This window comes from Hakea prostrata, chromosome 7 (genome assembly GCF_041222555.1).
Source record: "Hakea prostrata isolate BN-2017 chromosome 7, UWA_Hpros_2, whole genome shotgun sequence".
NCBI classification, from domain to species: Eukaryota; Viridiplantae; Streptophyta; class Magnoliopsida; order Proteales; family Proteaceae; genus Hakea; species Hakea prostrata.
The window spans coordinates 35,558,954-35,586,261 of record NC_142606.1 but is presented as its reverse complement, the minus strand read 5'-3'; the positions used below and the strand labels follow the sequence as shown (position 1 = coordinate 35,586,261).

Below are 27,308 nucleotides of genomic sequence, written 5' to 3'. Positions count from 1 at the left end.
CGTGTTGTCGTCATGTGTTGTCATACGAGTCCGAGTCGGGAGTTGTTGTTTTAAGTTGTTGTTGGGAGTAATGGTTGTGAGTGGTCGTTATGAGTCATAACTAAACATTGAACAATTGTTAATGCAACAAAAGAAAAGCATAATATACAATAACACAAGTGATACAAATTTAACTTCACTAATCACTTAGGTTTACAATTCTGAAAGTGAATACATCTGTGTTGACATAAAAGGAATTCCTAGAACTGCCTGCCTAGGTAATCGTTTCTGAGAATCAAGCTGATCTTTCATAGTTTGAGACTCCTCCTCTAGTCGTGTTAGTCAATCTTCTATAATGTATATGTGTGTCTCCATCCTCTCCTGTTGAGTCTCTATCCTCTCTTGTGTGGAAGTTATTGCCGACAACTGAGAAACCACACCCGATGCCTCGAAAGTTGAATTTGATGGACCTCTCACCTCAAACTGTCGAGCTGGAATAGTTTCCTCCTCATCTTCTTGAATCTCCTAATCCTGAGTCTCATCCTGAGCTTGAACCTCATCCTAGTGCTCATTCTTTTCCTCAATATCCTCATCCTTATCATTAATTACCCTCGTCAATCATCATCTTTCATCCTAAACCAAAATCTAATCTGAAGTTTTGACTATTTCTTTCTTATTTTGTTATAATCTCTGCTTGTGTGTTGTGTGTTGTGGAAGACTTTGGAAACCCTATAACCTTTTTGGGAAGCCTAGAAAACTTTTCTTCATGTTCGTTGTTCATAGCCTTTGTTCTTATCTTCATTCGATTTGTCACTTGTACATCTCTCGCATTCTTATCATCTGCTTTGTTTTGAATTCCACTTTGCCATTTATGAAGTCAGCCAAGAGTCTAGTTTTCTGTACTTATTAGATCTATTTTCGTTGTACTTTCCATCCCCTTGTAAAGATTTGGAAATCCCAATTAATCCTAACCTTGCTGCTGTGCCAAATGCATACATACCATATGCATTGTTTGATTTATTATCTGCCGTATGAAGTTACCTAGTTTCATTTGGTAGAAGTTTACCCCGAAGCTTACCTATTCTTTCTTCGATTTTTCTAGTGCCTTCTATCTCCCTTTGATAGGAGGGTAATTTTAAATCATTCCCATGACAGATCCTTCTATCCTTGCTGTTCTAATGTGGATCTCCGTGTACTCTATAACCTTGTGAATTCTCCACATGATGATTTCGAAGAGAAATCAAGTGTGATCTTCATGAATTGTTATTTCCTTCTAATTGTTTCAAGACTTCAAAATTTTCATCTCCTTTTATTCAATCAAAGATTAATAATCTCTCTTGTATTGTATTGATCTACTCTTACTATGTTTTATTCTTTGTGGTTGAGGCTATGAAGAAGATGCCGCATCCTTGCAGCCATCTCTTCTACAACCCCCTTTCATTCTTATGGTTTTATGATCTTCATATTGATCTTCGCCATGATCCTTGTGAAATCTTCATGAAGCCATGATTATACTTTCGATTTGATTTCAAAGCATGTTAGATTTTCTCCGTTGATTTCAAACAAAAAAAAAAAAAAAAAAAAAAAAAAAAAATTTGTTATTTGTTTTCCGTTGTTTTTGGGGGAAGAAAGTCAAGATAAAAGCAATGTATCTCCATTCCTTTGAAAACCAAGTACTCTCCGAATTTCAAGGACGAAATTATTTTAAGGGGGGGGGGAGAATGTAACACCTAGCCCAAATCTAGCCCGGAAACCCGATCTGTTTTGCGTGAAGTAGGTTTTGTTTGATGTTGACTTTGAAGTTTGACCGTGATTTCAGTTTTACTATCTTTGAAAATCTTAGGAAGATGTCTTTGTGGGCCATCTCAGTAGAAGATATGGTGTTTGACCCAAAACCCATGGATATTGATGATGGTGTTTCCTTATGGAAACCTTATTTGATTTGGTGTTGAACTATTTATTTGTGAAGAAGAACTTGGTTGATGGACCTAAAGCTTAGTTGGACCTAGTTTGAAGACATCCCTCCATACTAGGTAAGTAGTACGATGTATTGAAAGAAAACCTGAGAGAATATTATTTAGTTATTTATTTTGCTTCCACTGAACTCGATATTACTTTTGATTCTTGATTTTCCCTCTTTCGTTTGTTCTTGGATATTTATTGGAGTATTTGGACTCCTGTAACATTTTTATTAATTATTGCACTTTTCTTGCTCTTGATTATCTGTATTTGTATTTATTATTGTTGATAGACTAAAACCATGGATCCTATGACGGTTCACATCCGTGGGTTGTCGGGCGGTTAACTGGGCCTGGCGGGCGGGGTGTGACAGAGCGGGCGGGGTGTGACAAGAGGTGTGCGGCTAGGGTTGGTGGTTGAGTGTTCGTCAAACTAGAGTTTGATGAGGAGGGGATTCTAGAGGTCGAGCTAGGGTTGGATTGGGTAGGTGGAGTAACCAAAGGAGGAAGAACAAGAGGTGGGACCAATAGAGAAGGGAGAAAAGAATTCTGTTGGGAAGGGGAGTCCTCTCACTAAAGGGAAATCTCGGCTCATCAAAGATGACATGGCGAGAAATAATTAATTTCCCAGTTGGATCAATACACTTATACCCATAATGCCTTGAATTGTAACCTAGAAAGACATGGAGATTGTATCAAAAATCAAGTTTGTGTTTGTTAAAAGGCCTGAGAAGAGAATAACAAACACAATAAAAACACAGAGTTTTATAGTCAAGGGTTTCTCCAAAGAGTTTGAACAACGGTGAAACATTACCTAGAACTGGAGTGGGAATCATATTAATAAAAAATACAATACTTTCGAAGGCATGACTCAAATATTTACGTGGATTGTGAGAATGGGCCAATAGAGTTAAACCGGTTTCAACTATGTGGCGATGTTGCTGTTCTACAGTCCCACTTTGTTCATAAGTGTGAGGGAAAGGTAATATGTGGTCAATATCGGAGTCTGCAAGGAACTTGGAGACTATACGATACTCCCCACCTCAATCACTATGAAAACGTTTGACTTTCGGCCAAATATTTTCAACCAAGGCCCTGAACTTTGAAAAATACCTAGCGCTATAGATTAAAGTGTAAATCTACTAAATCCAAATAAATCTACTAAAAGAATCAACAAAGATCACATAATAATGATATCTTCAACAAAATTAGTAGGAGAGGGACCCCAGTAACATCTGAATAAGTTAAATCTAAAGGGTTCTCAAAACTGTCTTAGAAGTCCCAAAGGGAAGTTTATGACTTTCCCTTGCTAGCAAGCGCCTCAAAACTAAAAAATATTTCTGATTAATGAAAGGCAAATCAAAATCTTTAATCAATCTTTTGAACAATTGAAAAGGTAGGGTGTCCCATTTTGTTCACTTTGTCACTAATTATTTGCTTTTGACTCTTATATATAGTGGACACTCCAGATGTCATTGATCAACCTATCTAGGACGAAGATATTTTTTTTCTCGCTAAAGGGTCATTTGTATTAAAAAGCGAAAAGAAAAATTACAAAATACTATCAAAGTACCATCCCTCAAACCCGCAACATCAGTTGCCCACAAATACACCCATCCTCACTGGATCCAACTCATATAATCATAGATAACGAATCAAAATCTGAAACGAGAGTGACCAACAACCTCTAAATCAAGTTCTCTCCTTATCAATGCTATCTAGGGTATATTAACATCAGTTTGCTCTAACCTTCTTATTTTTCCTAGGGCGACCAGACTTACGACGGAGAGAGCCACCCTCTACTTGATCAGGAAGATAGCTTGAAGGAAGAACTACTTCCAAAAGCTGATGCTTATCCATACTGGAGTAAATGACCAAAGAAGAACTTTCCAAACCATCCAAATTTTGTTGGGCCCCACATAATCCCACTTGATGCTCAATTAATGGATCATTATCTACAATCAAATTTTGTTGGGAGTCCACCCTACTTAAAGGAGTTGTAACCAACTTTGAATTCAATTTTTATTCAAAATATTTGAATTTGAAAAGAACCCATTCCAAGTGAGATAGAAAGACCAAGAGAGGAGAGCTTACCCAAATTTTGCTGGACCAACAGATCATTATTTCCATCCGAATTTTGTTGGGCCCCACATGGTCTCACGTGATGCTCAACCAACTGATCATTATCTCCATTTAAATTTTGTTGGGTTCTACTTGTTCCAGCAGAGCAATCCACGCTACTTGAAAGAGTTGTAACCAACTTCGAATTCAATTCCGGATTTTCTTGGCCAACAAATCATTATCTCCAACTGAATTTTGCTAGGCCCCACATGCTCCCACTTGATGCTCAACCTACTGATCATGATGTCCATTCAAATTTTTTTGGGCCCCATTTGTTCCAGCAGAGTAGTCCACGCTACTTGAAGGAGTTGTAACCAACTTTGAATTCAATTCTAAAAATTGTTTGGCCAACTAATCATTATCTCCAATTGAATTTTGTTGAGCCCCACATGGTCCCACTTGATGCTCAACCAACTGATCATTATCTCCATTCAAATTTTGCTGGGCCCCACTTGTTCCAACAAAGCAATCCACGCTACTTGAAGGACTGGTAACCAACTTCGAATTCAATTCCTTATTCAAAATCTTTTGAATTTGAAAAGGATCCGTTCCAAGAGAGAGAGAAAGATCAGGGGAGGAACTCTTACCTGACTCAACTACCACCTTAAAAGGAACCACTCTATTGGATTTGAGTTCTGAATTCAAATTAGAAATTGAATCAACCAAATCTTCATTGGATGAATCTGCCAAATTCTCGAAACCTGCCTCCTCTAAAGCCACACGGTTGGGTTGTTGAAATGAACTAGGAGTCTGCATTCGCACACCTGCATCAGGAATCCCATCCATAGTAGGAATTTCTGCTGGAACGCTTGAAGGCTGCACCTGCAACTCATCCACCTTTGAAGATAACTTACAACGAAGACCCAAATGGCCTTCCCGATTACACAGAGAACACCGCTGAATACCATCCTCAAAAATCACCTTCTGAAGAAAACTAAAAACTCAAACAATCCCTGGTTCAAGACTCTCAATCTGAACCTCATTCGCACGAACAGCATCAACCTCCAATTCGATCAAAACTATAGCATAGTGAGTGACCAATAGATCCTTGACGAGTACGTCTATCAAGAGAAACAGGGCCACCCACAGACTTTACAATCGAAAGAAGCACTTTCTCATGCCAATACTCAAAAGGTAAATCGGGGAAACGAACCCAGACCAACTTACCCGCAGGTTGAGGAGATGAATATTAAAATCCGGCCGCCATCGTTGAAGACAAATGTATTGCTTACCCACATTCCAGAATCCTCTGCGCCACACCTCATTCATATCTGCCTTACTATGGAACTGAAAGATGGTAAACCCTTTCTCCAATGAATGCAAGATAACCCCCTTAGACAATTTCCAAACGCCCCTAGCAATCTCTCGCAATTCATCCATGGTTGTGATGCGAAAATTTGCTCCTCCAATCAAAGAAAACTGGAATTGATTTCGTTGTAATTCGTATTCCTGTTGTGGAATTACAATCCAACAAAACTTTCCCACTTGTATAAGAGAAGGGAGGGAATCACTCTCAGATAGCACTGACGTGTCCCCACTACTTCTGCATAAGAAATTTTCCCACCTACAGTGGAACCAACACCATTGACAGTCACTTCAAGAGGCTTCAACCACAAGAAGATAATTCCAAAAAATAGCATCAAAAATATGAAACGCCGTCTGTGGGAATCGAACCCACGACCACGTGGGTAAAAGCAACGCGCTCTACCAGCTGAGCTAAGACGGCCAGCTAAAGATATTTAATTAGGTTGCGGAGATGAATATTAAAATTTGGCAGCCATCGCTGAGGTGTGGCGCCGTCTGTGGGAATCGAACCCACGACCACGTTGTTAAAAGCCATGCGCTCTACCAGCTGAGCTAAGACGGCCAGCTAAAGATATTTAATTAGGTTGAGGAGATGAATATTAAAATTCGGCAGCCATCGCTGAAGATGGAATGTATTGCTTACCCACATTCCAGAATCCTCTGCGCCACACCTCAGTCATATCTGTCTCACTATGGAATTGAAAGATGATAAACCCTTTCTCCAATGAATGCAAGATCACCCCCTTAGACAATTTCCAAGCGCCCCTAGCAATCTCTCGCAATTCATCCATGGTTGTGATGCCAAAATTTGCTTGTCCAATCAAAGAAAATCGGAATTGATGGTTGTAATTCGTATTCCTGCTGTGGAATTACAATCCTACGAAACTTTCCCGTCTGTATAAGAGAAGGGAGGGAATCAATCTCAGATAGCACCGAGGTCCCCACTACTCTTGTAACAACCCCCGTATTTCTAACCCGGAATCCATATTGTAGGTCCGAGAACCCGAAGGTCTAGTTGGATTAATTTTATGGAGTGTCCAGATAGAAGTCCATGATCCATATCCAGAACCCATGGATATGGATTCTCTTGTTGAAGGATCTGCCTTATTGGGAATTTGGATCTCTGGTAGAAGGCAAGTGGTGTTTGGAGATGTCCGGAATGAAGGTAAGACCTCCCCCATGTGTTATTTTGGGTTAGGTTTTGTTTAGGTTTCAACCCCTTGAGCAAAGCACCCTTGTATAGCAATATGCTTGGGGGAGGTTGCTAGTGGCGGTTGATTAAACCAAGCGACCGCCTTAGGCCACGCCACTTTCTACTTGCGGGAAAATGCTCTATTTTGCCCCATGTTCGTTATATATAGCATCCCTCACCCTATTAACTCATTATTATGTTCGGGATTGCTATTTTGGGCGATTAGGCGGCAGTGGAAACATGTTGGAAGGTGGGCGAAGTGTTGTTAGTGATCTGGAACCGTTTCCCTTCTATTCTTGGTGATTCTGGATAAGGTAATGAATCTCCATCTGCTATTCTCTTCTTTTTAACCTCTAATTGATATGAACCCATCCCCATTTTTGTTAGTGGTTACCCACTTGGTTAGTTGTAGCCCTCTTTCCAATGTTCTTGATGGGATCCTGTCTAGAAACGAATCCCTGCATTTGTTAATGGATGGATCTAATCAAGGGGAATGATTTGGGTATTAGATCTATGTTAATTTTAGGGTTTCTTGTTACCCCTTTACTATAGACCTATTAAGATTGAAATTCGGACTAAGATCATCCCAAAATGGATTGAAATCGGATGATCAAAAGTCTAATTTTTGGAGTTGGAAACTGTTTGAAACAGGGGTGGTCGCTTGTGGAGGTCGCTTAACCTAAGCGATTGGCACAAGCAACCGGCTGGTTTCCAATGACTGTGTAGGTTTGATTTTGGATTTATTTTGACTCCTAACTCTTATATATTCTTGTAACCCTGCATATAGGTGTCCTCTGTTTCTACTTAAAGTTTTATAATTGTGTTTGGATTGCAATTTTAAAGGACTTCTACTAAATTATAGGTAAAGACATGCATTCTTATTTATATGCAATTACATATACATGATGATTCAGCTATTCTATTTACTATTCTTTGATCATGTTACTTGTTGTAATTGTATAAAGCATGTGCCTCTTATTGTACACTTGTTGTTTGTGGTGTTCCTTGATGTACTTAATCTTTTATGATATTGCACAACTGTTCATGGTATGATAAAGAGTGATGTAGTGTAGTTGTGATGGAAGAGGTATTCCATTGGGATATCTTGGCTGGAGATATCAGAGGGCTATGGTATGGGACACATGCTCACTGATGCCTCTAGCACTATCATGATTACTGGATGACATACCTAGGAGAGTCTAGAATTGCATGGCTAGGTACCCCACATGCTATTACCCTTTTGGCAGGGGAATTGAAGCCGGATGACCCATGACAATGGTGACGTGACTCTATTTCATCCTACAGTGGTAACTAGTCCCATACGGAGACTCAGTGGTCCACTATTGGTCATGCAATGGTACAGTTGCATATGTTAGGGTTGGGCTCATGGACGTCTAAGGAGCGGACCGGATGTCGTGAGGAGTCATGAGAGCATCCGCCCCAATAATATGTGGATGACCATAGGGTTAAGGAGTGGAGTCCAACAGCGGTAGCTAGTCCATGAGGGTTCTCACTCCTAGGTTGCGAAGGATATTGAACCAAGTTGGTTGGTGCCATAGGGGAAGTATCTGGATTTCATATAGTATGTTACCATTATGACTTGCATTGGATTAGAAACCCCAACATGCGCCAGTACTCATTGCCAATGGTCGTTGTGAGAGAGTGTTGACTTAACCCCAACCATGGTTTGAGAGCCAGGTGTGGACTTACCCCTTTGCCCAGATCCCTATAGAGGTAACCAGTCATTGCCGAATCAGAGTGACTAGACCTACTCAGAGGAGGGCTGGTGTATATCTTAAAGCATGTCAACTGTTAGAGATTTGCATAGTTAGATCTTAGTAGCATTCATATTTCTGCATACCATTCATATCATTTCATATGTGCATTTGTGGATTGTATTGACATATATTTGAGAATTGTCTGTTCCTTACTGAGTTCGTCAGAACTCATTTCTTTCATTGTATATATTACGAGTTGTACAGATGGTGGCACAACGTTGGAAGTTGGAGATGATTTGTATGAAAGAACCTTCTCATATGAAGCTGATGTGGCACAGACAGTGGTACATGAACTTGCAGAGCGTGAAGCCTCCTAAAGACGCTTGGTGTGCGTTTTTAGTATCCATTGATGGCCGACGAAGGCAGATTGCTACGATTTTGATGATTGTATGGAGAAAGATTGGAGGACCCCTCTGCTTGCTGATTTAGAAAACCAGTTTTTAGATTTAGAAAAGAGAACCGGAAAGAAGATTATTTAGTTTATTTATTTTGCTTCCGCTGAACTCGATATTAAATTTGATTCTTGATTCTTTCCATTGATTCATCTTGGAAATTTATTGGAGTATTTGGACTCCTGTAACCGTTTTATTTATTATTGCACTTATTTTTGCTCTTGATTGTCTATATTTGTGTTTATTATTATTGATGGGTAAGACCATGGATCCTGTGACGGTTCACTCCCACGGGTTATTGGGTGGATAACCGAGACCGACGGGTGGGGTGTCACAACACTTGCATAAGAAATTTTCCCACCTAGAGTGGAACCAACACCATTGACCATCACTTAAAGAGGCTTAAACCACAAGAAGCTAGATTCCCTAGGCACTCCCGAATTCCCCAAGAGGTTCTTTGCTCTACTCCATCTTTCACATCTATACTCTCCTACATCTCCAAAAGATAATATCAAAAATATGAAACGCCGTCTGTGGCAATCGAACCCACGACCACGTGGTTAAAAGCCACGCGCTCTACCAGCTGAGCTAAGACGGCCAGCTTAAGATATTTAATCAGGTTGAGGAGAATGAATATTAAAATCCGGCCGCCATCGCTGAAGACGAAATGTATTGCTTACCCACATTCCAGAATCCTCTGCGCCACACCTCATTCATATCTGTCTCAATATGGAACTAAAAGATGATAAACCCTTTCTCCAATGAATGCAAGATCACCCCCTTAGACAATTTCCAAGCGCCCCTAGCAATCTCTCACAATTCATCCATGGTTTTGACGCGAAAATTTGCTCGTCTCACTATGTCATGCTCGTACAAGAAGGGAGGTAATCAATCTCAGATAGCACCGAGGTCCCCACTACTCTTGCATAAAATTTTTTCCCTCCCACCTACATGGAACCAACACCATTGACCGTCACTTCAGGAGGCTTCAACCACAAGAAGATAGGGAAGTCACTTCAGGAGGCTTCAACCACAAGAAGATAGATTCCCTAGGCACTCCCGAATTCCCCGGTTTCCTCCATCTTTCACATCTCTACTCTCCTACATCTCGAAAACATAATATCAAAAATATGAAACGCCGTCTGTGGGAATCAAACCCACGACCACGTGGTTAAAAGCCACACACTCTACCAGCTGAGCTAAGACGGCCAGCTTAAGATATTCAATCAGGTTGAGGAGAATGAATATTAAAATCCGGCCGCCATCGCTGAAGACGAAATGTATTGCTTACCCACATTCCAGAATCCTCTACGCCACACCTCAGTCATATCTGTCTCAATATGGAACTAAAAGATGATAAACCCTTTCTCCAATGAATGCAAGATCACCCCCTTAGACAATTTCCAAGCGCCCCTAGCAATCTCTCACAATTCATCCATGGTTTTGACGCGAAAATTTGCTCGTCTCACTATGTCAATCTCAGATAGCACCGAGGTCCCCACTACTCTTGCATAACATTTTTTCCCTCCCACCTACATGGAACCAACACCATTGACCGTCACTTCAGGAGGCTTCAACCACAAGAAGATAGATTCCCTAGGCACTCCCGAATTCCCCGGTTTCCTCCATCTTTCACATCTCTACTCTCCTACATCTCGAAAAGATAATATCAAAAATATGAAACGCGTCTGTGGGAATCAAACCCACGACCACGTGGTTAAAAGCTAGGCGCTCTAGCAGTTGAGCTAAGACGGCCAAGTAAACCTACTTAATCAGGGCCCAACCGGGTTCGAACCGGTGACCTCTTGATCTGCAGTCAAATGCTCTACCACTGAGCTATGGACCCCGAGTTATACCAGTTTTCCATGGCTTGGTTCCTGATTATAGACTTTGCAACATGCATCCATCTTCAGCCTACTCTAGTGTCCTTCATTGATCTCTTTCGTTTGCTGATCAGTCACAGGTCATTGTTAAACTCATCCTCTGATTCTCTTCAGCTTACCAGAGCTAATATTGTGACTTCTCAATCTGGTCATCGAACATCTAACTCTCTACTACTCTCTGACTTCTCTCAACACAACTCCCCATATCGTTCCAATGATGGCTGTTTTAATCACAACCCTGTTCTGTTCGTAATCATTCTAAGTAGCCACCCTCTGATACACAATACTCTTGTCAACAGTATCCTGATCAGAATCAATCATGTCAGTCCTCTAAGAAATCTAATCCTCGATTTCTCGTCATGCACCTAACTTCTCTTCACAGCAGCAATCCTTAGTCGATCAGAGATCCAACATCCTGTTCTTCGGACCATCAATGGTCATCTAGTCAGATTTGTTCTCAAGGTGACTATTATGCTTCTCATCACCCACGACGGTTCAACAACGCATTTCTTGGCACATTTTTTTCTCTCTGGCCTGTCTTTTTGAGTCTTGGTACTTCTTACTGGATCTTAGATACTAGTTCTAATAATCATCTGATTGCAGATGTGAGTAATCTAGTAGTGGGTTTCAATGGCCTACCTCGTTCTAATTTTGCCATAGGTTCCGCTACTTATACTTGTAATGGCCGTGATATTACTCTTGTACAATGTTCCCCCAATAATAATGTTTCGTTTCAGTTCTAGTCATCTTTACTTCTGATTAAGGACTCTCAGATGAACCATAGGGTGTTTCGTTGCCAGACTGACAGCAGTTTATATGCTTTGCCACTTCCACAACTATCCATTACTACTACCACTCCTACTGATGTTCATACCAGTGCTCTAATCACCGACGAAAATAGCAGGCTTGGACACCTATCATTCAAGACAGTTCGATAGATTGCCAAGGCTTTCTATTTGCCTTGATATCTCTTAGACCCACTGCTTGTGGAGCTAGTGAACGTGCTAGAAGTCATAAACTCTCTTTTCAATATTGGACTATACTAGTTCTGCATAACCTGCAAAATATCTTCTCTTTTTCAAGGACCCACACATCGATACATTAAATATTGCATTGAATGCCCCAGAGATATGCATTGAATGTCAAGGGTGTGGCCAACCTTTGACAAAGTCTTTTCTACAAAAATTATGTAGAAAAACAAGGCCAATCATGGTACTTTTATTGGAAACTAAACAAATGGAAGCGGAAATCAGATCTCTTGCAAGATATTTAGGCTTTGTGGATTTTTACTGTCTTGATGCTATTGGTAGATCTGGAGTTACAACAATTTTCTGGAATGATGGTAATGTTAACATTTCTTTTCATTATGCATCTACACATTTTGTTGACATGAATGTACATGTGAATAATTCTATGACTGATTTTAGAATGACATTGTTTTATGGTCACCCCCAAGCTGAATGTAGACATCTGATTTGGAATGAATTCACACACTTAGGTGCCAATAACAACTCACCATGGATTGTTTTAGGAGACTTTAATGAAATCCTTAGCAATATTGAAAAATTAGGTGGTCGACCCAAACCCCAAGGCCAAATGGATAGATTTAGAGATGTTCTAAACAATTGTCACTTACATGAGGTTAAATGCACCGGAAACAAATTTTCTTGGTCGAACAAAAGACAGGGAGCTGATCTAATAAAGGAATGTCTTGATCGAATTTTCATCAACATGGAGTCCTTTTAGCTCTTTGGGAACATTCATGGGCATAGACATGCCATGGTTGGATCTGATCATACTCCCATTGAGGCAACCCTAGAACTTCCTAAGAAGAGACCGGTCCGTTTCCACTATGAAATAAAATGGGAAGCCCATCCTGACATACAAGGGCAAATTCAATCAAGCTGGTTCCACTCTAGATTTGGGTCTCTTGCATTTCAACTTCAATAGAAAATTCAAAATTGTACCCGATCTCTCAAACATTGGAGCAAACAAACCTTCCAGGATGCATCCAAAGAAATAGATAGGCTGACCTACCTTCTTGAACATTGTCAACAAAAACCTCCCACCATTGAAACAGCCCAAGAAGAGGCAACCATTCGAAAAAACCTTGAGTGCCAACTCATTGTGGAGGAAAAACATTGGTACCAAAGATCTAGAATCCAATGGCTAAAGGAAGGGGATAAGAATGTTAGGTTTTTTCATGCATCAACAAGCCAAAGGAGGCAGAAAAATTCGATCCACAAACTAAAATCTAGCAGTGAAATCTGGCTTCATGAACCTGATCAGATTAGAAATGAAATTCATTCTCACTTCACTTCACTTTTCTCCTCCTCTTCCCCCACACCGCCTCAAGAATTCCTTACTAGTACTCATGTTCTAATTAATGACCCCACAAATACCACCCTATGTCAGCCTTTTACTTTTGAAGAGATTCAAGCTGCTCTCTTCCAAATGAAGGGTGATAAGGCACCTAGATTTGATGGATTACCTGCCAGATTTTTTCAAAAAAATTGGGATACGGTTGGTCAGAACTTAATCAGAGGCACTCAACATTTCTTCTCTAGAGGCTATATGCTCTGAAGTCTAAATAAAACCCTCATCACCTTGATTCCCAAAAAAGCAAATCCACAAGAGGTCTCACATCTCCGACCTATTAGCTTATGCACAATACCATACAAGGTTATTGCAAAGTGCTTGACTAATCGTCTTAAACCCCTTTTAGGGTCCATCATTAGTCAAACTCAAAGTGCCTTTGTACCGGGCCGAGCAATCTCCGATAACATATACCTAGCTCATGAATATCTTCATTTCATTAAGAAATCTCAATCCAGATCAGGGTATATGGCTATCAAGTTGGATTTATGCAAAGCCTATGATAAACTTGAATGGTCTTTTATTAAGCATACCATGGAAAATTTTGAATTTTCTGATCAATGGATACAATGGATCATGCAATGCATCACCACAGTGGAATACCAAATCAAAGTTAATGGAGATCTGACTCAATGTATCGCCCCCCAACGGGGAATTCGTTAGGGATGCCCTCTTAGCCCATATATTCTCCTTCTTTGCCAGGAAACCTTCACCCAAAAACTTATATCCAATCAAGGAATTCCTCGTCTTCCGGGCATTAAGTTAGCTCCCCAGGCTCCAATGATCAATCATCTTTTCTTTGCTGATGATAGCATGCTATTCTCCCCAGTCTCAATTGAAAATGCATCATTTATCAATGTGCTTCTTCAGGATTATGAACTAGTTTCTGGCCTACACATCAATCCTTCAAAATTAGCTGTAGTTTTCAGTCATAGAACCCCTCGGGATCTTCGCACTAATATCATCTCCACCCTGGATATCTGTGAAGCTCCATCCCATGGCATTTACCTTGGCTTACCCTCATCAGTTGGGAGATCAAAAACACAACCTTTTGCTTTCATGACTGATAGGTTAAGAAGAAAACTTTCGGGTTGGCGTGAAAAACTCCTTTCCTCGGCCGGAAAAGAGATTCTTATCAAAGCTGTTGCATATGCTCTTCCAATCTATGCTATGTCATGCTTTCTTCTTCCAAATGAGATATGCAAAAAAATTGGACAATTGATCTACACCTTTTGGTGGAAAATAACAATGGCCAGGGTATTCATTGGGTTAAATGGGAAACCTTATGCATGAGGAAACTTGAAGGGGGTTTGGGATTTCGTGATGTTCAATGTTTTAACAAAGCCTTACTAGCAAAACAGAGCTGGCGTTTACTAACTAATCCTTAATGTTTATGGGCACAGGTAATTTCTGCTAAATACCTTCATCATAAATCCATCCTTGAAGTCTAGTGCCCTAGGAACTGCTCATGGGGATGGCAAAGTGTTTTAGCAGGTAGAGAGATTCTAATCCGTGGTATCCTTAAGCAAGTGGGTAATGGTTCTGATACACACATTTATAAGGATCCATGGTTACCCAGCTTTCTTGTCCACAAAATTATGTCCACTCCACATGCCAATGGTCCAACAAAAGTCAATGAATTAATTGACTGGCACTCTTTGCAATGGAACCTTCCTCTTCTTTTTCTCTCTCTTTTCAAACACTGAAGTGGACCAAATAAAAACATTACCTATCCTCTCCCCGAATACACCCGACAAGTGGATTTGGAGTAAATCTTTAAATGGGACATTTAGTATTAAGTCTGCTTATTTCTTGTGTCTCTCTCTGTCTGATTATCATGGCAACATTGCATCATCATCCTCAATAGCTTCTCATTGGAAACAAATTTGGAACATTCCCACTATTCCAAAGATAAAACACTTCATTTGGAAAGCATTGCATGAAGCTTTGTCGGTGTGTGATACTTTATTTCATAAAAATTGCTCCCCATCCCCAATGTGCCTTGTATGTGCTTCTTCAAATGAAACTATATGCCATGCTTTATTTTCATGTCATTTTGCAAAAGAATGCTGGCGCCTGTCCCCCCTTAAATTGATACCACTGAGTTTCATGGCTCTTCTATGATTGATTGGATCAATTTTATCCATTCCAAGTTTCATGCTTACAGGAGATGCATATCATAGATGTTCTTTGGACCACTTTGTCTTGGTGTATTTTGAATACTAGGAACAACTTTATTTTTGATGGCAAAGGCATTTCAATTTCACATATTATGAATTGGTTCTCTTCTCAGGTTAATGAAATTGGTGAATGTCAAGACAATAACGTCTCTTTTGTACCAAGAAATTTCAATTTTCAAAACAACAATCAGCTTCATTTATTATCTTCTCTTGATATACATCAGGTTTACACAGATGGGGCTTGGAACAAAACTACTTTACAGGGAGGTCGTGGAGCTCTCCTATGGGATGCAGCTAGATGCTTTATAGCTGCCCAAGCTAAGATCTGCTTTAGAGCTTCAACCACTACTGTGGCAGAAGCTATTAGAGATGGACTTCATCTAGCTTTAAACTCTTATGTTGATAGAGTTACTTTATTCTCAGATTGTCAGTCTCTTATTTCTGTTTTAAATGGTAGTAATCAGCCCATTGATTGGGTGAGTATGAGTATTATTAGAGAAATTCAGCAGCTTGCTGCAAATTTCTCCTTTGTTGATTTCAGGTTTATTAGCAGATCTTCAAACTCTGCTACTGATACTATTGCTCGTGGAGAAAATCTTTTTGCTCTCTCTAGGTTTTGGTGGTTGGTTCCACCTCGTTTTATTTGTGTAACAATACTTCTTCCAGGTTTATTACTTGGGATATGTTAATATAATATTTGTAGTTGTTGGGGAAAAAAATATATATTCCCTTAGAGCTCGATATAGAATTATGGAGTGTGAATTTATTTATGTTTAAAGCAACACTATCAACTTATTGACTATTTTATCATTTTGTAGGACCTTGAAAATTATCTTATATTTTTATAAATTTTATTTTTAGTTTACTTGTGATACTTCTTTCTTTTATTTTATTTTATTTTATTTATTTATTATTTTTGTATGAATTTACATTTGATATTTTAGTCCAATAATAGAAACCAATTAAGGGTAGGGAGAAGGCCAATCAGAGTCAACGCCAGGGACAGAGCCAATAGCCAATCAGGGCTAATCAAGGCCAACTCATCCCAACCCAACCCAATTAGGGCCAATCAAGGTAGGAATGGGCTTGGCTTGGCCTTGTAGAGCTTTGGGCTAGGAACAATAATCATTGGTCCTAAACTAGGGTCAAAGCAAGCATGGATTTAGATTAGAAGATATAGGGTTGGGCTTGGGATTGCAAAAGCCCAGCCCAGCACGGCCCTATTGCAGCCCTAACTATATAGTTGACTAGTTGAACATGATTCTTTAATATTAGGAAAATTAACAATTTTTTTAAGAAGCTTTTGAGTTTAATAAATGAAACTAAAAGTTTGATGCTACCAAATAAAACAAAAACATATCCATTCCAACATAAATGTATACTTAATGCTTCATTAGAGAGGCTACTTTATGCGATGAGACTAACAATACGACTATGCTTGATCTAACAAAGTCGTTTTTATTGGGAAAAAAAATTCCTCTATTGTGCACATCTCTCTGTTGTGCACAACAATGCACTTTTGTACCAAATAGAAGGCTGAGATTAAAATCTTAATTTAAAAATTTTAAGATCCTCAATAGTCTTGTATTAGCTTTGTTTTCTCAGCCAACCGTTTAGTACAAAAGTGCACTGCTATGCACAACAAATGATGTTTTCCCCTTTTTATTGGTACTGCACATCTCCTTTATTACTTTTGTTCATCAATAAAGAAGATAAAGTTCATTGAAATATCAAAGAAATAATAACCTCAATAAACAATCAATAATTGAAACTTGAATATTAAATCAAAGAAACATTTAGGGCCTGTTTGGTTACATGAGTCTGGAGATTTCAAATCTATGGAGTTATAATTAATAAAATTAGATGTTTGGTTGTGGAATGAAATCTGTGGATTCATCCTAAAAAACTATTTGATTGACGTGATTTTTGTGAATGTGCAAATGTATAGCTTTTTTGAAATCTCTGGATTTCACCCCTTACCCATAAATCTACAGATTCACGTTTTTAGTGTAAAAAGGTGAATCTCTAAATTTCATGAATCTATTGATTTTTACAACCAAACGGGTATGAAAACAGGCCCTTAAGTAGTGAGAAAGAAAACAATTTTAAGGGCATAGATCTAATTTCTAACCCTAGTGAAAATAGGTAATTTGTGAAACCCTCCAATAATAGCAGTGGATATGAAAACTAAATCGCAGAAACAATAGTAAATGGAAAGAGTTGCCACAAAGTAGGAGTATATGCACTTATATAGTAGTATGATATATATATATATATATATATATATTTGTAGAAGTGATTTTTTTTTTGGGTAAAAATTTGTAGAAGTGATTGAAGGTGAGGGAAAAAAATTAAACAGTGGATGAAGGTGGGGTGTGGTAAAGGTTAAATGGGCTTTATTTCTTTTAGTAAGCCCATAATTCAGTCCTTTGCTCTAACATTTGACTTGTAAGATTTGCATTCTTGGGTCTCAGGATGCTATTCTTATGTGGCATGAAAAATAACGACCCGAATACTGTTCCAGGGTTGCTCTAAGGTCGGTGCTATCTTTGTAATTCAGGTAAATGTTTTTGGAACGAAGCGAGAATATTATATTATATTATATACAAGTAATTTACATCAATAATTATATGAAAGAAGCGCTTTCCCTGCACCTCTTCATGAATGAAGCCATGAAGGTTTGCAATCGCAGCTTCTTTGGAACCAGAACTAGTCTCGCCAATATATCCACTCACCAATTTGTTTCTCGAACTTGATGCACCACCCTACGTGGGTTAAGCTTATCTCGGAGCACAAGAATATCCTCCAAAAGTCCAAGAACATACCAAGGACGTATTAGGTCAGAGACTATTAATAATCTGAACAGTGTTGGATGAATCTTGTTTGGTCTGAAATGAGCCTACAAACAAGACTCACGTTTTTGTTAAGAACTTTTTAGAGAGAGATTTTCGCTTTATTAATCCAATCTTCTGTCTAGCCTCATTTTCTTTGTTGTTTGGCATCAGTCAGATCGAACCTCCACCGAACTGTGGTGCATGTTTATTCTTCTCCGTCATCTATCCTTCTTAATTTTCATTTTATTTTTCCATCTCCGTCCTACATTGTTGAATCTTGAAGCTTAAGCATAGTTGAAATTTTATCACAGAACTTATTTGAACATCTTTGCTGACAATTTGTTTTTTTTTTTCACAATCCTGGAATTCCATCTTTAAAGTAGAAAAGAGAAGAAAAGTATGAGAGGAAAAACAGCATTGGAATCCATCGCTAAAAGCTATTTTTGAAAAGGCCTAAGAGTAACTCAAGAAATTTTAGAGGCATATGATCCAAGTTCAGTATTCTACCTATACTTTCACCCAAATAAGCGGTTTGGAATTTAATTCTATGATCCGTTCATCTCATCTCCAAACGAACCAAGTTCAGTAACTTTTCTTCAGATATAATATTTGGCCTCCTCAGAGTTGGTGAAGTTAACAGAAGAATTCCTCGAGGTAGACTTGATTCCTAATTTTTCTTTGGGCTTTTGATTTTTTGTGGGGGAAATGTCCTGCACACTTTTCTTTGTGCTTTTGATTCCTATGACAATGGGAGAGTTCGAGATAATTCTACTAGTTTGAAATGATGTGTTACATGCTGCTTATATAGAATTTAGCCAGCCAAAGTCCCTGTTCTTCAATCGTGTAGGACTCTTGTAGTTGTGATCCTGTGGAGTCCTAGTATTACATGTATTACATATTTTGTAGAGTTTAGGTTTACAATAAGTACTGGTTAAGAGTTTGAGATTATATAAGATATTAGATAATATGCTGGTGTTAGAGGTCATTGAGTGAGAGAGAGAGAGAGAGAGAGAGAGAGAGAGAGAGAGAGAGAGAGAGAGAGAGAGAGAGGAAATGATTAACATCATTCGGTCAATGTGACCTTTGTCCACAGGAATGATAGTTGTTCTTCCTGCTGCGTACGATTAGCCAGCCTTGCGGCGGCAAAAGGATTAGATGTCCCCCCATGCTACGGTTCCCTGCAGTCCAAACCCAGTGCCACATTAGGTTAGGGAGCTGGGCGATAATAGCTCCTCCGCATCCCAAAGCGCGCTGCCCTCCTAGGCGCACAACACTAAGTAATCCAAGCCAACCCACATTACTGACTAACGGTGGATAATCATCTTTCTTAGAGGTACTAAATACAACTCCATGAATGAGCAAAATGGAGGTTGCGGTAATGAAAAAGATCTCTGGGGAAACCGCTAAAAAAAGATTTAACATGTGGGAGGAATCCGAACGAATTCAGCTTTCATTTCCCCCGTATGGAGCACTAAGTTACTTACGGTCCTCTTTCATGTGGAATGGCACAAAAACCGCTACCCCCCTTCATCTCTTGGAGGATGATTGAGTACTTCTCTCATTGATTTAGAAAGGAAGTGTGTAACGGTGGGCTGCCGCTGCCATCACCTAAATGTCATTCTGTCTGCTTCCCTTTTCTTAAGGAAGTGGAGCTCTTTTTGAAGCAGATATAATTTCTTGCATCATCCAACTCATATTCGAAGTCGTCTCGTGTGATCTCATGCGTAGCCCTCATTAAGTCGGGCTGGGCTGCTTGCGGTTACAGAATCACCCGCAGAAGCGGCTATCGCGACTAGAGAAATAAACAGTAGCACCAGAGGAGTATGCGCAGAGCCCGGTTTACAACCTGCCTAAGCGCATTCTTTTTTTTCCTTGTCCTTCGAGTCCGGAAGAGCGGGGGCAGCTTCCTGTCTGCGCGGAGCCCCTCAGGCCATGACGCCTGGGGCTTGCGCTTCACAAATCCAAGTTTTGCGCCATAGAGCGCGAACCAACATTTGTGATAGGGAAACCAAAATCAGAATGAGGAAGAAAGAGATATTGTGATGTAAGTCCATTATTCCTTGCACTGCAAGCCTGATCTCATCCACTTGAAAGTTCGTGTAAAAGTTGGTAATTGGACGACACTATTAGAGTCGTGAGTTCTGTAGTTTTGGGAGATAATTCCATAATTCACTGAATATTTTCAAGGGCTTAACTTATTTTAAACAAGTACTAAGAAACCAAAAACCAATCTCTCAACATTTTATCAAGACGGAGTCAACTTAACACAAACTATACCGCTTAGCGCGAGGCAAGAATGCTCGACTAGGAGAATAGGAAAGATTTGGTCTATAACCCGTGTCCCTGTTCCGGCTATAGTCCATTCATTAGCAAGCCATCTTCTACGTAACATGATGGTACCACTTGCTTCCATCTGGCTCTTTAATAAGATTTGATTGCCTTTGAATTCTATGATCCCCTCATCCTTCAACAGGAAATGTGGAATACTCACTACCTGGAATTCTCCCGCCTATCACTATCATTATTGCGCTTCCCAGGAAGAGACTACTCGATGGGGGCTAAAGCCGAGACCTCACTATTTGTTATGTACGTGAAACAACCATCAAATAATAGAGGCCGTCAACCAACGCTTTCGGGGCTTTCTTCTCATTCAAAAGAGTGAGATTGTTCTTCGAGATGGGGATTGGAAATGCTTCTATGCGAGATTGCCCTCCACTCATTGCGGGTTTCTATCATAAGGAGGTGCATTATTCGGAAATTGGCGATTAGCATGTTGTGGTTGAGGTGGGTTTAGCCCAACCATCGGATTCAGGTTGAGGAGAATGAATATTAAAATCCGGCTGCCATCGCTGAAGACAAAATATATTGCTTACCCACATTCCAGAATCCTCTACGCTACACCTTGGTCATATTAGCCTCACTATTGAACTAAAAGATGATAAACCCTTTCTCCAATGAATGCAAGATCACCCCCTTAGACAATTTCCAAGCGCCCCTAGCAGCGCCCCTAGCAATCTCTCGCAATTCATCCATGGTTGTGAAGCGAAAATTTGCTCGTGAGGTCCCCACTACTCCTGCATAAGAAATTTTCCCACCTACAGTGGAACCAACACAATGAGGTTCTCCTCCATCTTTCACATCTCCTCCATTGAATATTAAAATCCGGCTGCCATCGCTGAAGACAAAATATATTGCTTACCCACATTCCAGAATCCTCTACGCTACACCTTGGTCATATTAGCCTCAGCATTGAAATAAAAGATGATAAACCCTTTCTCCAATGAATGCAAGATCACCCTCCTTAGACAATTTCCAAGCGCCCCTAGCAATCTCTCGCAATTCATCCATGGTTGTGAAGTGAAAATTTGCTCGTGAGGTCCCCACTAGTCCTGCATAAGAAATTTTCCCATCTCTACTCTCCTACATCTCCTACATCTCCAAAAGATAATATCACATCTCTACTCTCCTACATCTCCAAAAGATAATATCAAAAATATGAAACGCCGTCTGTGGGAATCGAACCCACGACCACGTGGTTAAAAGCCACGCGCTCTACCAGCTGAGCTAAGACGGCCAGCTAAAGCTATTTATTCAGGGCCCAACCGGGTTCGAGCCGGTGACTTCTTGATCTGCAGTCAAATGCTCTACCACTGAGCTATGGACCCCGAGAGATACTACTTTTCCATGGCTTGGTTCCTGATTATAGACTTTGCAACATCCATCCATCTTCAGCCTACTCTAGTGTCCTTCATTGAGCTCTTTGGTTTGCTGATCAGTCACAGATATTTGTTAAACTCATCCTCTGATTCTCTTCAGCTTACCACAGCTAATATTGTGACTTCTCAATCTTGTCATCGAACATCTAACACTCTACTGCTCTCCGACTTCTCTCAACACAACTCCCCATATCGTTCCAATGATGGCCGTTTTAATCACAACCGCTGTTCTATTCGTAATCATTCTAAGTAGCCACCCTCTGATTCACAATACTCTTGTCAACAATATCCTGATCAGAATCAATCATGTCAGTCCTCTGAGAAATCTAATCCTCGATTTCTAGTCATGCACCTAACTTCTTTTCACAACAGCAATCCTTCAGTCGATCTCTGATCCAACATCCTGTTCTTCGGATCATCAAGGGTCATCTAGTCAGATTTGTTCTCAAGGTGACTATTATGCTTCTCATCACCCACGACGGTTCAACAACGCATTTCTTGGCACAATTTTTTCTGTCTGGCCTGTCTTTTTGAGTCTTGGTGCTTCTTACTGGATCTTAGACTAGTTCTAACAATCATTTGACTGCAGATGTGAGTAATCTAGTAGGGGATTTCACCTTAATTATTTTGGTTCTGACCAGATTGTTATCTATTAAGAAACAATCTCAATGGGAAAAATAGTTGAATGATTTCATATGAGAGAACCTCAAATATATAGGCAGCATACATCCCATGCTGTTAGGTAACTATGAACGATAAAAGAAAGATATAAAACATAGAAATACAATACTTGGAAATGTTTGTATGGAAATGATTTAATAGAGAAACCTAATCAAGCCAAAGCCGAATTAGGATATTGATGAAATGGAAGGATGAGATGGTATGGAAAGAATTCAAATGTAAAGAATGATGAATGGAAGGAATTCAAATGAGAGGAGTGATGAATGGAAATAATTCAAATGAGAGGATGAAATGAAATGGAAATAATACAAATGAGAAGAATGATGAATGGAAAGAATTCAAATGAGAAGATGAAATGATATGGAAAGAATTCAAATGAGAGACAATTAGGGAAAGGATGAGAAATCATCCTTATCACGCCTAATACTCCCCCTCAAGTTGGAGAGTGGATGTCAAGAATTCCCAACTTGCCTCTATGACTGAGAAATAAATCTTTTCTAAGGGCCTTGGTGAAAATGTCAGCAACTTGAGCAGCACTAGTGGTGGAGGTGGGTTGAATAAGACCATGTCGAACCTGATCACGAACCACATGACAATCAATCTCAATGTGCTTGGTGCGCTCGTGAAAGACTGGGTTCGCAGCAATATGTAAAGCAGCTTGATTATCACAAAATAAAGTATTGGTCGAGGGACCATGACGCCAAGATCTTTTAGCAATGTAACTAACCACATGAGTTCACAAGTAGTGACAGCCATAGCACGATATTCAGCCTCAGTAGATGAGCGGGACACAGTAGCTTGCTTTTTAGATTTCCAAGATAAAGGGCTGGAACCAAGAAACACACAATATCCAGTGGTAGAACTTTGAGTCATAGGGCAACTTGCCCAATCTGAGTCACAATAAGCACGAAGAGATAACTCACTATCAGCAGATAAAAGAATCCCTTGTCTTGGAGTGCCATGGAGGTAACGAAGTAAACGAGTAGCAGCATCCATATGAGGTTTACAAGGCTCATGCATGAATTGACTAAGAACATTCACAGTGTGAACAATATCTGGACGGGTAATTGTGAGATAAACAAGTCTTCCCAATAACCGACGGTATGGTGTTGGATCAGGTAAGGGATCACCATCAGAAGTAGTTAACTTGAGGTGTTGTTCCATTGGAAATTGAGTTGGATTAGCACCTGTGAAACCAACATCAGTTAAGATGTCCAATGTGTATTTTCGTTGGTTGATGAAAATACCTTTCTTGGAACGTGCCACCTCGAGACCAAGGAAATATTTAAGCAATCCAAGATCTTTAATTCGGAAACATTGGTGAAGAAGTGATTTTAAGTTGGAAATCAAAGTTGCGTCAGACCCAGCAATTAATCACATGATTTTAAGTGATTTTCTTGGTACTTCTTACTGGACTTAGACTAGTTCTAATAATCATCTGACTGCAGATGTGAGTAATCTAGTAGTGGGTTTCACCATAATTATTTTGGTTCTGACCAGATTGTTATCAGTAATGGCCTTCCTCGTTCTAATTCTGCTATGGGTTCCGCTACTTATACTTGTAATGGCTGTGATATTACTCTTGTACAATGTTCTCTGCCAATAATAATGTTTCGTTTCAGTTCTACTCATCTTTATTTCTAATTAAGGATTCTCAGATGAACCAGAGGGTGTTTCGCTGCCAGACTGACAGCAGTTTATATGCTTTGCCACTTCCACAACTATCCATTACTACTACCACTCCTGCTGATGTTCATACCAGTGCTCTAATCACCAACGGGAATTGCAGGCTTGGACACCCATCATTCAAGACAGTTTGATACATTGCCAAGGCTTTCTATTTGCCTCGACATCTCTTAGACACACTGCTTGTGGTGCTTGTGAACGTGCTAGGAGTCATAAACTCCCTTTTCTGTATGGGACTATACTACTTCTGCATAACCTGCCAAATATCTTTGCAGGTTTCGTCTGAAAGCAATGAATTTTATAAAGGAAAACCTGATTTCAACTAGTTTCGGTCAAATTTGGGTGTGCTTCAATGGAAATATTGTACCAAAAAAAATCTGTCTAGTTTCGTTTCAATTTTTTAAAAAAATGCAAGCATTTTGATTGAAATTTCAAAGGTTTCGATCAAAATTTATTCCATGTTTCAAATTTCTTTCACGTGTAATAACATTCTTTTAACTTTTTTCCAATTTTTGGACTTCGCAATGCTTTCACTTTATCGTTTAAACAGTGAATTTGTTAATTAGTATTTTAGCATCCTAACTTCTCTTTCCCCTAGTTGACATTGTATTGTTTTCTTAATCTTCTTAAGGAATTGTTCATTACTTTGTCATTAACATATTTTCAACTTCTTTGTTTTCGGGTTAACATAGAAATGAAAAGAAAAATAGAAAAATCATTTTATTTGGTTTAGTTAACATATAAATGGAATAAAAAAAAAAGAAAAACATTTCAAAATATTTGAAGAAACATAGAAATGAAAAGAAAAATAGAAAAAATCATTTTATTTGGTTTAGTTAACATATAAATGGAATAAAAAAAAGAAAAACACTACAAAATATTTGAAGATAAAGTAGAAGTAGAAACAAGGTTTGACATGTCGGCCCATGTCGCCGTGTCGGACCCTGGCGACATGGCGACTCGGGTGACATGTCGCCAAAAGTCGGGCGATTAATTTAAGACTCATCTCCGAGTCTCTGTTCCCTCATTCAACTCATTCCGTTTCTTGGTTTCTACTTCTCTTTCTCTCTTCCCTTCTCTGCAATGAAAGAGGCAAAGAGGATGAAGTGATTAGAGGAGAGGCCGGACCGCCGGAGTTTGAGGCTGGGTTTTCTGTGGAGAAGACGCTGATGCAGGTGGTGAAGCTGTTGGAGGAGGAAATTAACCCTAGATCTCATGCTATCCATATCCAGCGATTCCAGCCTCCACCTGATTCTCTCATATAAATGCACTGCACTGATATACAAATCAACTCGCATTAGGGAACAACCAAGGAGTCGCCCTTGAAAGAATAACCAAGGAGTCGCCGGAAAAAAAAATGTCATCGCTGCTAGAATCGCTACTTCTCTAATTTTTTTTTACTGTTTTTTAAATTGATGGATTCCTCCTAACGGAGTGTTTTTTCTCCGTCAGGTCAGGCGTGTTCTTCCCTTCCTCTTCCTCTGTCTAGCTGCTTGAGATTCATCGTCGCCCTAAAAGTCTCACTGTCCTGACCTCCTCCTCCAAGAGATGCTGCTGCTACTACTGCTTCTAACTGTGGATGCTGTAAAACCGACGGCCTGACAAAATCTGCCCTAAAAGGCCTGCTTCTCCCTTTCTTCCTCTGTTATCCATGGATGTGCCTGCTAGAATCGGAAAACCAGTCATGGATGTTGCGACTTTTCGACTGTTGGCGATATATCGCCTGGGTTTCGTGTTGCCCCCCTACGACATAGCGATAAATCGCCGACACAAGGTACCGTGAGTAGAAATATCTAGATAACGAATGAGTGAACTATGTAACTATATTAAACATTAGATGATCTTTTTTTTTTTTTCAGTGCAAATAATAATAATAATAATAATAATAATAATAATAATAATAATAATAATAATAATAATAATAATAATAATAATAATAATAATAAAATAGTAGATAGGTGTAGAGTAAACTTTGTTTAAGATTTATTCAAACATCAACATAATATAACCAAAAGTTAATCTCTAAGACATTTCCTTGTTTACCTTACATGTATGGTCACACATGCATTTGCACATGCATTTTTATATGTATATACATAGACATTTCTTCGATACATGCAATTTGAAGAAAATGCAAAGTCTAAGGAGAAAAAAATGTTGTTCCATAATTTGCAACCTCTATTCGAATTGAGGCACTTCCCCACAGTTGGTTCAAAAAATTTACACGAAAGAGACAATTAGAGCAGATTGACTTAGCGGTCGGGCAGCCGTCTCCGTAGGTTGAGTCAAACAAGCAATAACACAATTTCTCGCGGAGAGGAATTAATTCTCGAGCAAATGGGTAGGTATGTGGGAGTTAATAAATCCTACCAGATTATTGAGAAATGATTGATATTTATAGCCTTGCATGGTGGTATTGGACCATTGGATGCATGAGGATCAATGGAACCCTTTTATATAGATTGACTCATCTAGCTCATTTTGCCTCCTGTTGTAATTAATGTTGACTGTCAAAGCATCAACATCTTTTCTAGAGCCCTCGACAACCCAACAAGAGGCAAGCTCTAGGCATATATACTCAACATCAAGAGATCTCCTAATACGTGGACTACAATAAATGTATATGTATGGAATATCAATGCATTTCTCTGGGGCATTAAACGCAACATTTAATGTATCGATGTGTGGGTCCTTCAAAAAGACAAGAAATTCGAGTAGTCATAGGAATTGTTCAAAGACAAGTCCTCGGAAGCAGTATCCTCAATATGCAACATCTTCGGTGCAGGTGTCACACCCCACCCGCCTGTATCGGTCCCGCCCAACAACCCGTGGGTGCGATCCGTCACGGGATCCATAGTTTTATCATCGATAATAGTAAATGCAAGTAATAATAATCATAAGCAAGAACAAGTTCAAATAATTAATTAAAAATGATTGCAAGAGTCCAAATACTCCAAGAATGAATCAAAGAAAAGAATCGAATAATCAAGTTCCAAGATTTATCGAGTTCAGCAGAAGCAAATATTAACTAAATCAGTTTCTTTCCAGTAGCTCGCTCTTGAGCCAAAACCTACTCTTCTAATCTAGAAATAATGGGGGTTCCTCAGTTTTTCTCCAAAGACTTCTCAAAATGCCAGGTGATCTACCTCCTTTTACCGTCAATGGGTGTTATAAGCGCACTCCAAGCACCCATAGGAGGCTTTGTGGCAAACATTTCGGTCTTCAAT

At 39.4% G+C, this 27,308-nt stretch overlaps 7 non-coding genes across 7 annotated transcripts; all 7 read right to left on the bottom strand.

Annotated features, from left to right (window-relative positions):
• Positions 1 to 5,711: 5,711 nt before the first annotated feature.
• Positions 5,712 to 5,784, bottom strand: TRNAK-UUU (transfer RNA lysine (anticodon UUU)). Its single transcript has one exon. It is a non-coding gene; the product is annotated as a tRNA-Lys (tRNA).
• A 68-nt stretch (positions 5,785 to 5,852) lies between these two features.
• Positions 5,853 to 5,925, bottom strand: TRNAK-UUU (transfer RNA lysine (anticodon UUU)). The gene has a single exon. It is a non-coding gene; the product is annotated as a tRNA-Lys (tRNA).
• Positions 5,926 to 9,250: 3,325 nt separating this feature from the next.
• TRNAK-UUU (transfer RNA lysine (anticodon UUU)) lies at positions 9,251 to 9,323 on the bottom strand. Its single transcript has one exon. It is a non-coding gene; the product is annotated as a tRNA-Lys (tRNA).
• A 538-nt stretch (positions 9,324 to 9,861) lies between these two features.
• Positions 9,862 to 9,934, bottom strand: TRNAK-UUU (transfer RNA lysine (anticodon UUU)). Its single transcript has one exon. It is a non-coding gene; the product is annotated as a tRNA-Lys (tRNA).
• Positions 9,935 to 10,499: 565 nt separating this feature from the next.
• On the bottom strand, positions 10,500 to 10,571 carry TRNAC-GCA (transfer RNA cysteine (anticodon GCA)). The gene has a single exon. It is a non-coding gene; the product is annotated as a tRNA-Cys (tRNA).
• A 10,928-nt stretch (positions 10,572 to 21,499) lies between these two features.
• Positions 21,500 to 21,572, bottom strand: TRNAK-UUU (transfer RNA lysine (anticodon UUU)). Its single transcript has one exon. It is a non-coding gene; the product is annotated as a tRNA-Lys (tRNA).
• Positions 21,573 to 21,591: 19 nt separating this feature from the next.
• TRNAC-GCA (transfer RNA cysteine (anticodon GCA)) lies at positions 21,592 to 21,663 on the bottom strand. The gene has a single exon. It is a non-coding gene; the product is annotated as a tRNA-Cys (tRNA).
• Positions 21,664 to 27,308: the final 5,645 nt, after the last annotated feature.